Below are 12,775 nucleotides of genomic sequence, written 5' to 3' on the forward strand. Positions count from 1 at the left end.
GGGGCCCGGGCGGTGCGGCCCCGGCCGGCCGGCCGACTGCCTCCTCCCTCCCGGGCGCCGGCCAGCCCGCCTCCCCCTCCCTCGCGCCCTCCCCCGGGGCCCGGGTGGCGGCCCCGCCCCCGCCGGCCCGGCCTCCCTGTCCCCGCCTCCCCCTCCGCGGGCTGCAACAGGTGCCTCCCGGAGCAGGAAGCCCGCGCCGCCGCCGCTCAGCTCCCCGGGCGCGTCCAGGACCCGCTGCGCCAGCGCGCCATTCCCGGGCCCGCGTGCGTCCCCACGAGGACAGGGACGCCGCCGCTCCCGCCGCCTCTCCGCCCCGCTTCCTGCCCCCGCTCCCGGCGAGGGGCCCAGGAGAAGGCCGCGCCCGCGCTCGCCCCCGGCCCCGCCACCCTCCCGCCGCTTTGCGCGCCATGGACGCCCCGGAGCAGCAGCCCGAGCCCGACGGCGGGGGCGCCCCGGGCCACGAGCCCGGGGGCAGCCCCCAAGACGAGTTCGACTTCTCCATCCTCTTCGACTATGAGTATTTGAATCCTATCGAAGGTCGGTGGAGGCTCCTCCCGGCCTGCCCCCCCCCCCCGCCCCCCGAGCCCGGGCGGGGGCTTGGGCCTGCGGAGTGGACACGGGGCCCCTCTTTGGTCCCGATGTCACACTTTGGGGGGGGGGTTGGAGGGAGGGAGGGAGGGGTGCGTCTCCCCAGGTGAGAGGGAGGGCATGAGGCGTCTGGGACTGTTGCCACCTTTAGGGGGCGGTAGGCTCGCTCTTGCCCAGTAGGGCGTCAGGCTGCAGTTACTGGTGGCTTGTCCCTGAGGGTCACTGTAGCAAAGCAAGGGGTGGTAGGGGCCTCAGCTGGCTCTTGCCTGCTGCAGGGTCTTCGGAGGGGAAAGGAAGTGATTGATTTGCCTCTGGAGGGAGGAGGTGAGGAAGCCAAAGAATGGAGTCAGCAGGGAGGGGACTGATGCACAAAGAGGTTGCAACTGCGCCCCACCGTCAGGGCCTGGGACGCTGACCCTCCTCTCCGCAGACGGCACCGCCTGTGAGCTGACTTTGCTGGGGACTCGGTGTTGAAACTGGTGAAGAGGTTGTCTGTGTCTGATGCTGGAGGGTGGTTTGGCTTCAGTGTTAGGAAGCCAGCCCCTTTCGTCCCTGGGTTCTGCTGCTGCCTTTGTGGATCACCCCAGATGGATCAGTCTGAGCTTTGTTATGTGGTCCCCTAGCATGTGGGGTTTGCGGGGGAAGCCTGGCGTGTGGATTCAGGAAGAAGAAGCCTATTCCTGCCTCGGCGACCTGTCAGTCCATGCTTTTAGGTGCCCGATGTGGCTGGGGACTTCCCCAGGCTGGGCCATCACTTCACGTGGGTTAGCAGGAACATTTGTCAGAAGGTGGAGGAGGTCGCATGCCCAACCTCACTGTATTTTTCTGGTTAGCAAGTTGTCTTGGAAAAAAACAACAACAACAAAAAAAACCCCAACCCCAACCAGGCTTCCTGATTTTGACAGCCCAGCCCAGCCAATGCTTGTTGAAGCCTCAGGGGCAGGCCTGTTGGTAACTTCCAGATGCACTCGGGCTTGGCCGCATCCGGAGTGCAGGAAGGGGTTGTGCGGGCTGCTTGGTGTAGGAGGCCTTTTCACGGAGGCTTGGTGCTTCTCAGAGATGTTGTGTAAGGGAGGTGAATGAGAAGTTTTAACTTTCCTTCCCTCATGGTCTTCACTGGCCACGTTAGGTGAGGGACTTGCTTTGGCTTAGATGACAAGGAAGATGGTAGTTAGTAAATCATTCTGTATTTTGGCTGGAGATGGAAATAATTAGCCAACAAAAGAGACCAGTCTTCTTGAGTTGCAATCTGGAGGCCTTCCTTTGCTTTGAAAAGATACAACTAAGAATCTGCAAATGATCCCTTTAAGGTTCCTTTAACATCCGCGCTCTTTGTTTGTTAAGATTAAAGTCATGTTTTGCAGGGAACTTATACCCCTCCCAGATTCACAATCAGCTAACTTTTTTTTTTTTCCTTTTTTTTTTTTTGCACAGGGGAGATTTCCGGGGAAATAGTTTCCAAGCCAAATCTGATGGGAGGTGCTTTTTATAGTTTTTCTTGGCAAGTGGTGCTTGGTGGCCGCCAGATGGGTGTCTAAATGGCCACAGCGAAAACCCTGGAATCATTTAAAAAAAAAACAACTTTATTTTTTTGGAACAGTTTGAGAGTACAGAACACTGGTAAGACAGTAGAGGGAGTTGCCATATCCCCAGCACCCAGGTCCCCATTTTATTTACATTACACTAGTATGAATGTATTTGTTATCATTCATGAGCCGATACTGATGCATTATTATCACCTAGAGTCCATACTGTCCTTGTTTGTTATGAGCTTGACAGTTTTGAGGAGCACTGGTTAGGTGTGCTGTAGAGTGTGCCTCAGTTAGGGTCTTTCTGATGTTTCCCTCATGCAAAGGCTGGGGCTATGGGTTTAGGGGACGAAGACCACACAGCTGACGGGACTGTGTCCATCACATCCTATCAAGGGTACCTATTATCAACTTGATTGATCACCATTGATACTGACCTTGATCAGCTTGGCCAAAGTAGTATTTGTCGGGTTTCTCCATTGTAAAGTCCCTGCTCTGCAAACTGTACTCTTTGGAAAGGAGTTCCTATGTGTAGCTCCCCACCCTTACGGAATGGGGAGTTTGCTCTGGAATCTGTAAATGATGGTTCCTTGCTGGGAAGTAGGCAGCATCATGGCTGAGGAAGAGAGGGGGTGTTGTGAGCCTTGGGAGGCAAAGCGAGCTCTTCCAGATGTGGGTCTGGCTCTGGCTTACCCAGATGTTAATGGGGTCACCTCTCTGCTTCTGAATGGTGGAACTCCCCAAGGACTGACACTAGCCTTTAGCTTGCCATTGGGCTTTGTCCCGGGTGACAATATATTGGTGATGCGTGTGAGGGCTACCCTTAGCTCTGTGCATGAGCTTGGCAAACGTCAAGGAAGGAAAGGGCCAGCGAATGGGACAGACATTGTCAGAACTTGGTGATGGTACTTAGGAATTTGGGGAAAGTTGGATGCTCATTTTATGGAACTGTAGCATCGTAGCACATGCCTATTATAGCTCATAAATTAACCCTCCGACCCTAGCAGGTGGGCACTCTTGTCACCCTCATTTTACAGAGGAGGCAGTGAGGCATGGAAAGGTGAAGGAATTTTCCCAAGAGAACAGGGTTGGTAAATGGCAGAGCTGAAACATGAACCTGGCAGTCTTGCTCCAGAGGCTGCATTCTGAGCTACTGTGTGAGGGTTCACTATTCCCTCATCTGATGAGCGAGATGCAAAGCAGTTTGTAAGGGGCACTATGGCAAGACTGGAGTTTAAAACATTTACCAACAGAGTGATCTTGGGTGAGTCTTTTAACCTCTCTGGACCTTGGTTTGCTTATCTGTCAAATGGCTGAAATAATAGTGCTTATCTCACAGGGTTGTTTGCCCTGAATGGCTTGACCTATTTATTTATTTAAGATTTATTTATTTATTTTAGAGACAGAGAGTGGGGGAGGGGCAGGGTCAGAGGGAGAGAGAGAATCTTAAGCAGGCTCCATGCCCAGCATGGAGCCCAGCACCGGGCTCGATCTCACGACCCTGAGATCATGATCTGAGCCGAAATCAAGAGTCAGACACTCAACCGACTGAGCCACCCAGGCACCCCCTGACCTATTTAAGTCAATACAGAGTGTGATTTGTTATGAGCATTTTTTTTTAAACCCTTGGCTCTCTTAACAGAGGTGCTCAGTTCATGTGAGCTGTTACTCATTTACTCATCCTGCTAACTATTGAGCATCTATTGTGTTAGATCCTGGGGATATAATAGGGAATAAGACCCAGGCCCTGCCCTCACGGAGCCGGAGCCTCAAATTGTGCTTCTGTGGTTTTCTCTCGTCTAATGGCATTGACTAATGCCTGCCCCCTGGTAGTGGAAATGGCAGCATCCTTGCCTTGTTTCTGACCCTAGCAGGAATATCTTAGGTGTCCGCTTTAGGACTGAAGTACATGGATTTTATTATGTTGAGGAAGTATCTACCCATTACTGTTTTCTTGAGAGGTTTGATTAGGAATGAGAGTTGAATTAGGTCATCGGCTTCTTAGGATCTATGGAAAAATGATTTTATTCTTCTTAGATCTATTTATATGCTGACTTATACTAATAGATTTCTGAATATTGAACAATTCTTGGTTTAAACCCCACTTGGTCACTTATGGTGGTGGGCCTGGTGTCTGATAATGTTTAAGATTCCTGTCAGCAGTATTCATGAGTGATATTTGTCTGTAATGTCCTTTTTGGTGTGGTTCGGATTTCTTTCCTTTTCTATGGTTTCGATTTCTTTCCTTTTCTATGCTCAGGAACAACATATGTATTGCTGGGACTATCCTGTTTCTAAAGTTGTGATAGAATTCCCCTGTGAAGCCATCCGGACCTGGTGCCTTTTTATGGGGTTGTTCTCTGATTGCTTTCTCTCTTCTGTTCTCTATTCTGTTCTCTGTTGTCGATGGGAATTGGTCTGCTTGCACTTTCTGTGTCTACTGGAGTCAATTTTGGTAAGCCATATCTTTCTAAGAAATTATCCATTTTATTTAGGTTTTCAAATTTATTTGCTTAGAGCCATGCAAAGTATGACTCTTACTATACTTAGCTGTCTCCCTCAGTCAAAAAAAGGTGACAGAAAGAACGGGGACAGAGCTGTGGGAGTCCTGACCAGTGCTCCTAACCTCATCGTGGAGGGGAGAGAGGTGTGCTGGTTGTCAGTGGACAGATTAGAAGTTTCGTTCCTTTGTGTGTGCTCGCAAATTCGATGAAATGAATTAGTACTTCTCCCAATGTGTAAAACACTGGGAGAGATGGATGGGTACTGGGAGCCCCTGTCACCTCCGGAAGTGCCACATCCCCTCTGGACTGTCAGGGACTGACCCATCGGGCGCGATCACTGCTGCTAGGCCTCAGTGGGTCTGGTGTGTCCCTCCTGGTAAGCTAATGCAAATGGCACCAACCTTGACCTTTCAGGCCTCCTGGTCTTGTAGTCCATTCTGGTGGTCCTTAAACTTTTTGGGTCACAGCCCTTTGCAAAGCTGATGAAAGCCACAGATCCCATATGCACACACACTGTAGGAGCGCATGTACACACGTATCGGGCACGTACACAGTGCTCACGTGCGTAACTCCTGCACGCCCCCCTACACATCCCCCTCTGCCCTCCGTGTGCCTTTCATACCGTTTTCAGGTAGACTCCCAGACCCCTCTGGAGCCCATCCCCTCTCATCACCCGCATTTCCACTCAGGAACACCTGCTCTCAACCCATTCACCGGGGACAATTAAAACCTCCTCCTTTCAGCAAACACTCACTGAATGCTGGTTTGGTGCCAGACCCTGGGGCGGGGCGGGGCGGGGGAGATGGGTGTAGAGACAATTCGATGTGGTCCTACCCTTGCCTGGCCCTCAGGCCAGTATGGGACACAGCCTGGTAAACAAATAGGGACAAATGAGGTGCTGGGGATAGGGTATCATGGGGATTTTTTTGGTGCTTACTAAAAATAGAGTTCTACCCTAAGCAAGCAGGTTCACTGAACACATGTGACATTCAGAGACGTTGCCGTCTGTGTGGAGTTAAGGACAGGCCTTATTAAGCCTGCTTTGTACAAACAGCGTCTCCAGGTGCAGCCGGAAAGGTGAAATGAGAGCTAGGGTTGAGTGGTGGCCTTGTCTAGGAGGCGAAGGAAATGGGGAGAAAGTTGCCCTGATCATTCTTCACCGCTGAACACATGTCATCCATGCTTCCAAATTCAAGGCACTTTGTTCTGGAGGTGATTGGGAGCAAGGCCCTTAAAACCTTAGAGCAGTGTTATTTGGGTTGGTTCCCAAGGCGTCCTAATCCTGTAAGGTGGGGTGGGGGGTGGGGTTTGAATATATTTGAGAAATGCAGCATTGTGGCCAGTGGTTCTCAATCCTGGCTGCACATTAGGATCTTTCAGCTGCACTTGGGACCAGGGAAGTCAGACCCTTTGGGGGTCCGTTACCTTTGCTGAGGCAGGCAGCGGCGAATGGCAGGGCGGGCCTTGGACCCAGGCAGCCGGGGTCCTGAGTCCAAGCTGTCAGCACTACAACTCAGCAACGATGTCACGGACTCCAGCTTTGGGGACGTCCCATGTACTGGAGCCTGGGCTGCATGCACCCCTTATATTTGATATTTATAGAATCATCAACTTGATGTTTGTCGCTGTCCTCAGGGGATTATGCTCCTACAACAAAACTAACAGCGATAAAGGACAGGAAATCAATGGGAGTTCTGCTGTTTTTATAGTTCTTTCTGCATCCCCAGGGATTGTCGTGCATGCCCCCGGGGCCCACACGTTCCCCCATTGTGCATTGTTGTGCATGCCCCCGAGGCCATTGGCTCAGCGGGTCAGAGCACCAGGTCTGAAATCAGAAAACCCTGGCTTGAAATTCTGATTTAGGTGCCTCCTACCTGCCTGACCTTGGCCAAGCAAAAGTCCCCGGGCGTTAGCAAGCGCACAATGAGTAATTGCCCAATGAATGGAGGCAAATTATTAGCGGTATGCCTCGGGACATGAGATTTGGCTTCTCTGGGTTTGTGTTTTCTCACCTGTGCCGTGGGGATGGGGATGGTAGCGCTCACCTGTGGGGGTGGATGTGAGGTTACCTGGAGGCAGTGTGCTCGAAGCCCGAAGCCTGATGTGAGGTTACCTGGAGGCAGTGTGCTCGAAGCCCGAAGCCTGAAGCCCGCGTGGCAAGGCTGTGCAGAGACTGGGCGGCTTCCAGCTCTCCTGGCTTCCTGAGGGCATTGGCTCCTTGGAACAGGGAGCCTTCACCTTGGATGAAGTCTGAGCTTTAAGAGAAGACCGGCCAGGAATAAAGAAGATTCTGGTCCTTGGAGAGGAGCCCCCGGCTGCCGGGTTTGAGTGGGTGCCGTCTACCTTAACGCGCCTTCCGTACTGACTCAGAATACTCCTCTGGCACCTGCCTCAGCCCCAGAACTGGGCTGGCTGCAAGAACTTTCCCAGATGTCCAGACTCTGGGGCCTGGAGGTTCCCCGGTGGCTGCCTCTCTTGGGAGGCAGCGTTTCCCCAGGTGTCCTGCCCTGGCTCCATGGGACTCTTGAACCAGGGCCAGGAAGGAGCAGCCCTGGAAAGTGCAGTGTGATGGATGCCTTGTGGCTTCCCCCCATGAAGGGACTTCCTCCTCCTTTCCTCCCCAGCACAGGAAATAGCCACAGGCCCCGCAGAGCTCCAGCCAAACTTGGCTTCCCCAGGCTGGTGTGAGGTTTGTTTTTTCTGCTGATTGTTCAAACTGAGCTCAGGGAAGAAGGCGAGACTTGACCCTGGGGCTCTTCCCGGGATGGGTCAGGGGCTTCTTCCTTATCTGGAGCAGAGCCCGATATGGGCTCCCCCAAAACAAGAACAACAGCCTTTGGCTTTTCCCTGAATTTTTGTAATGAACTTTACCCAAAATACGGAAATGTAGAGAAATGATATAATTTCACGTTCCCACCACCCAGCTCCAAGTACCAGCATAAGGCTAATCTTTCAGCCCTCCCCCCCACTTATGCTCTACACTCCTGCCCCCAGTTACTTTAAATCAAATTCCAAATGATATACTATTTTGTTAATAACTAGAGTAGTCTGTAGCTCTCCAAGACAAAGACTCGAGAAAAAACGAAATGCCGTTATCAAACCTGAAACAGAACAATAATGACTTAATTTCCAATGTCTAGTTGCAAATTTCCCGCTTGTCTCACAAGTATCTTTTTACAGTTAATTTGTTTGAACCAAGATCCAAACAAGATCTTCACGTTGTATTTGGTTGATGTGACCACTGTGTCTCATTCTAGAAAGGTCCCCATCAATCTGCTTTTTTGCTATTTCTTTGCCGAAGAAACAAGGCCAGTTTTCCTGCACTGTTTGCCACGTGTCGGATTTGGCCAGTGGCATTCCTGGGGTGTCTTTGAACACGTTCCTCTGTCCTTTGCATTTCCTATAAACTGGCATTTAGTTGGAAAGCCTCATGCCTTGGATTTTTTAATGCTTCCCCCCATCCCCCAGTGTGGGGGAGGGGATATATACCCAAAGGCAGACGAGAGATGGCTTTTCCTGAGTTGGCATTTGGGACCCTCCCCACCTCCTAATCTGAGGTTTGGGGGAAAAGCACGTTTTCTCCACTGGGCCTGTTTTGGTTAAGATGCATTTCTAAAAGCCAGCCCTTCCCATGTGAATTTTAATTGGGCCATGCCTGGGTGAGCTTTCTGAAGGGAAGAAAGTCGCCTGCAAAGCTCAGGATTTATAAAGGCCCTTATCAAAACAAACCTGCTTGGGCAGGCCTGCAAAAGGGGGAAATGGTAAATGAGGAGGGGAAAACTTGGTCTGTGGTGCCTGCCACAGTGACTAGAAAGACCGTAGGCAGGGGCTGTCGGCCTGCGCGCTCGTAAGGGGGTGGGCCGCCCGTCTGAGGTCCGCAGAGGGTGACATCACCTCTGTTGCTGGGGAGAAAGGAGGAATGCCATTAATGACCGGGCTTGGCAGGGCCACTGATTAAGTGTGCCCGCCCCTGGGAGCATGGCACTGAAATGAGAACTGCCGGGGGGGAGGGAAAGTGTAAATAAAGAACCTGTCAGTTCAATCAGGTATTAATTTTAAATCTCTGCCCCTGGCCAAGAGTTCAGGGGCCCCACTGTTCTCAAGGGGGAAGTTTCCATTTGGATTTCAAGTTGGTTAAAAAAAGGGGGGGCAATCAGCTTTTCAAGGCTGTGCCAGGGGTTGGGGGACTGAAGGGGGGCAGCTTTGAGGTGCTCGCATGAGGGCAAGGGGTCTTTGCTGAGCTGGTTAGAAAGTGTGCGCCCCCCTGTGTCCCCTTGGGCAGGCGTTTGACAGAGAGGTGGGTTAGCCACGTCCAGCCCCGTTTCTGAGGGAGGATTATCTGAAGTCTATTTCTGGTTAGTTCTGACCAGACCTTTCCTTCTCCTTTTGGTGAGGAAGCTGCCTGAGCCGTGTTCTCTGTCACGCACCCCATGACCAGTGTGGAGGGACGGACTCTCCTGTTAGAAAAGGGCCTCAGTAGGTCCAGTTTGGTCTCGCATGGCGGTCTTTAAAAAGAGAGGCCGTGTAGTCTGGTGACCAGGTAAATAAATGATGGTTTCATCCTATGGGGGGATACTACATATAAAAAAGAAATTGTGGCCGCACACCACACGGATGACTCTCAGAATGTTGAGCGAAAGCCGTAACCTGTCCATCCTGGTGGATTTTATTTATGTGACGTTCGAGAACAGGCAAACCCAGTCTCTGGGGTGAGAAGTGAGGCCGGGTAAGGGTTCCTGGCTGGGGGGCCGGGGAGGGGTGCCACCAGGGAAACCTCGGGCAGAATGGAAATGGTCTATATCTTGAATGGTGGATAACCGGGTACATACATATATAAAGAGGCACGAGAGGTACATTTCACATTTGTGCATTTTACTGCACTTAAACCAGGTCTCAATTTGAACCCCAGCTCTGCCCCTGATTGTTTTGTGACGTTGGGTGAATCTCTGCACCCTTAAGCCTCAGTTTCTCCATCTGTAACATAAGGGACTTGATAACACCTGCCTCCCCCACCCCGGGGGGCTGGTTATAAGCTGCAGAGAGGGAGGCAGCAGGTGGGAAAGCTTGCGGCCCGGTGAATCTCAGCAATTGCGATGAATAAACATAGGAAGGTGTCTGAACTTCTTCAAAGCAGGAGGGGCCGTTGGAATGATTAAACCAGCAAGAGGTAGTCTGTAGCTCTTGTGAAGATGGAGATGCGGCCTGTCTGCCCGATGCCTCCATCCAAAAGCTTGACCTTGAGGCCTGTGGGCTGTGGAGTCCATACACTTCTCCCCCCATCTCCGAAAGGAGTGTGTGTCCGCCTGGGGGTGCGCCTGGGTTCCCGAACAGCCAGGCCGGCAGCCAGTCTGTGAGGCTGATCGCTTGCAAATCATCCTGGGTCTTGTGTCCCCGGGCGCCTGGCCTCGTGGCAGGCTGCCTGGGAGGCAGGACCGAGCCTTCTTTTCTGTCCCGTCTGGGGAAGGCAGACAGCTGTCTTCGCTGGGACAAGGTCAGCAAAGAGCAGAGCGTTCAAGGTGGCTTTTTCCAGTGGTTCCACATGGACGAGACAGGATGGTAAACTGCCTTTTTTCCCTTTCTGGCACTTCTGCACCTGACTTATCTGGATGGAATTTCTCGCCTTCTATGCCCTGCGTCTGTATATGTCATCGCCGAGGGACGAGTGTGACAACCTGATTCCCCGTCATCACTAACACACACGACTCGGATGAGGAATCCAACTGCGGTTCCGTGTGTGCAGGGCACGGGGGGCTTTGGGGAAAGTTTGCTGAGCACTGCACTTACTACTAGAGGGCAAAGCTTGAGGCGGCTTTTCAAAGCAGGGCTTTGCCCCGGGTGGTGCGGGCCACCAGACAGAAAAGGTTCCACCTTCCAGCTCCTTCAGTGATCCCGCCCAGCCCCCAACACACGGGAGGCTAGGAGGATGGCTGGGTGGTGGGAGGCGGGCTCGTTCCCCCCACCTTCTCCCCTTTCCTCCGGCTGTTCTTTGCGGTGCCAGGTTGTGGCGTCCTCAGTGCTGCCATGGCGACAGACTGTGGTGACTCAAACCCAGGGCCTGTGACTCGCACCACCTTGGGGCGTGAGCTCATCAAGCGGTGGGTCCGGCACCTCAGACAGGGACGGCCCGCAGCCCCAGGGCCCCCCCGCTGCCAGGCCCAGGGGCGTCTGGCTTCTGGGCTGGGTCCTGGCTCCTTTCCTCCAAGCCCTTCAGGCCTGAAGGCACTGTTTCTCTTTGTGCCCTCCCCTCCCCCAAAGGACGGACCCTGCCGTGGTTCCCTAGCTGGGTTTCTATTTCGGTCATTCTATTCTGCTTCCTGAAAATTCCACCGCCCGTAGCTCTAGGCGGAGAAGATGTTCTCTTGCTGTTCCTTTTTTTCAAAAGCGATCTGTTGGCTGGCGGGTTGGCACTGAATGGCCGCCTCAGACTTGGCCGTGTGTCCGTGTGTCCCCAAGGGTGAGCAACAGGCCTGCAAGAGGCTCCAGGAGGAAAGGCGCTGGCAGAGACCACCGTGTGGCCTCAGTGCGATTTTAAAATAAATCGTTGACTCAGTCCCGGAGCAAATGGAGGGACTGTGACTATTTCAGAAGCAAGGAATCCATGTCCTTAGTTGTCAGTTACCTCCTGATGGAACCCCCAGAGCAGCTCTAATTGTTGGGGTACCTCATAATCCCAGGGTTGGGGTTAAGGTGTCACCATCTAAGACATAGCCCCTTTCATGAATAGCAGGCTAGAATGATGGTTAGGTGATGGAGGAGCCAGACGGCCACTTAGAAGCTGTGTGACCTTGGGAAAATTAGTCACCCTCTCTGAGCCTCATTTTCCCTGTTGGTAAAATGTGGAAACTGTATCATCTGCTTCACAGGGTTCTTGTGAGACAAACATTAAATGTGTACCCAGTGGTTCTTGGTATAAAGTGAGTGGTATAGACATGTTAGCTATCATCAGTTTTTGTTACAGTGAGTAGCTCACTGAGTCACTAACACTTCGGTAAGATTTAGTTGATCAGCTCCCAGATGGCCCAGGGGAAAGAATAAAAGCATAAAATGGAAGGGGTGTTGGAGGCCTTCTTGACCTAGTCCACATATTTTTTGAAGGCTAGCTGAAAAAGGTTTCCCAAAGTACTGACTAATCCATCTTATTTTTATTTTTTAAGATTTTATTTATTGAGGGAGGGAGAGAGAGAGAGTGAGGGCGGGGGGAGTCAGAGGGAGAAGCAGACTCCCTGGTGAGCAGGAAGCCCCGATGTGGGGCCCGATCCCGGGACTCTAGGATCAGGACCTGAGCTAAAGGCAGACGCCCAACCGACTAAGCCACCCAGGCGCCCCCATCTTATTTTTATAAAACATTCTTCCCTTTCTCTTTTAAGGAGGCCCTACACCCAATGTGGGGCTCAGACTGAGGACCCTGAGATCAAGAGTCGCACGCTCCTCTGACTGGAGCCAGCCGGGCGTCCCCCCTTTCTTCTTTCTTTTAATGCATTGGGGCTTGTGTGTGTGGTGCTGGCAAGTTGTTGTAAAATAAAGCAGTGAGAGCTGAGAAAGGGTGGGATTTTCATTTAGAAAGTCACTCTTTCCATAATAATAATAATAATAACAACAACAACAACACACCATAGACCCCCATTTATTGGGGGCTTATTCCATGTGTTTCAGGCTTCACGTGGATTCAGTGAGCTGTCAGGTTGGTATTGTCACTGACCTCATCACTGTGAGGACTTGGGGTTCCCCTGGGCACACGGCCGAGGGGCGGGGCAGTGGCGCCAGGGTCCCCTAACCCTGGGCTAGGTGAGACCTGGATCTCAGTGCAGGCACCTTGCTGAGGTGGGGCTGGAGTGGTCTCCCCGGCAATCTTGTCCTGTAGTCTCTGACAGTGGCCAGAGACCTCCCCACATGTGCACGGGCCCCGGATGTTGGGGGGAGCCCCCGGGAAGCCGAGGAAGGGGAGACTGCTGGGAATCAGGACTTCCGATGTCTGCTGCAGAAATGATGTACCTGCTGCGGCTGACGGTGGGCAGATGTCTCCTTGCTGAAGCATTTTGGGTTGGAGGGCCCGGATGAAAGCTTCCATCAGTCTTGGGGGCCTCTGCTGGGTGCAGGCCCCGCATGTGGCCCCAGGGCTGTACAGCATAGGGCAGGGGTTCTCAGCTGGCCTGG

The 12,775-nt window shown here is 52.6% G+C and overlaps 1 protein-coding gene across 1 annotated transcript in view; it reads left to right on the top strand.

Moving 5' to 3' along the window:
* Positions 1-425: 425 nt before the first annotated feature.
* NFATC2 (nuclear factor of activated T cells 2) overlaps positions 426-12,775 on the top strand; it is a 138,693-nt gene continuing 126,343 nt past the window's right edge. The window contains exon 1 of the mRNA XM_032387614.1: positions 426-537. The gene's annotated coding sequence lies outside the window, so the exon portion shown is untranslated. The remainder of the gene's footprint in view (positions 538-12,775) is intronic.

This window comes from Phoca vitulina, unplaced genomic scaffold, assembly GCF_004348235.1.
Source record: "Phoca vitulina isolate PV1807 unplaced genomic scaffold, GSC_HSeal_1.0 scaffold50, whole genome shotgun sequence".
Classification (NCBI taxonomy): Eukaryota; Metazoa; Chordata; class Mammalia; order Carnivora; family Phocidae; genus Phoca; species Phoca vitulina.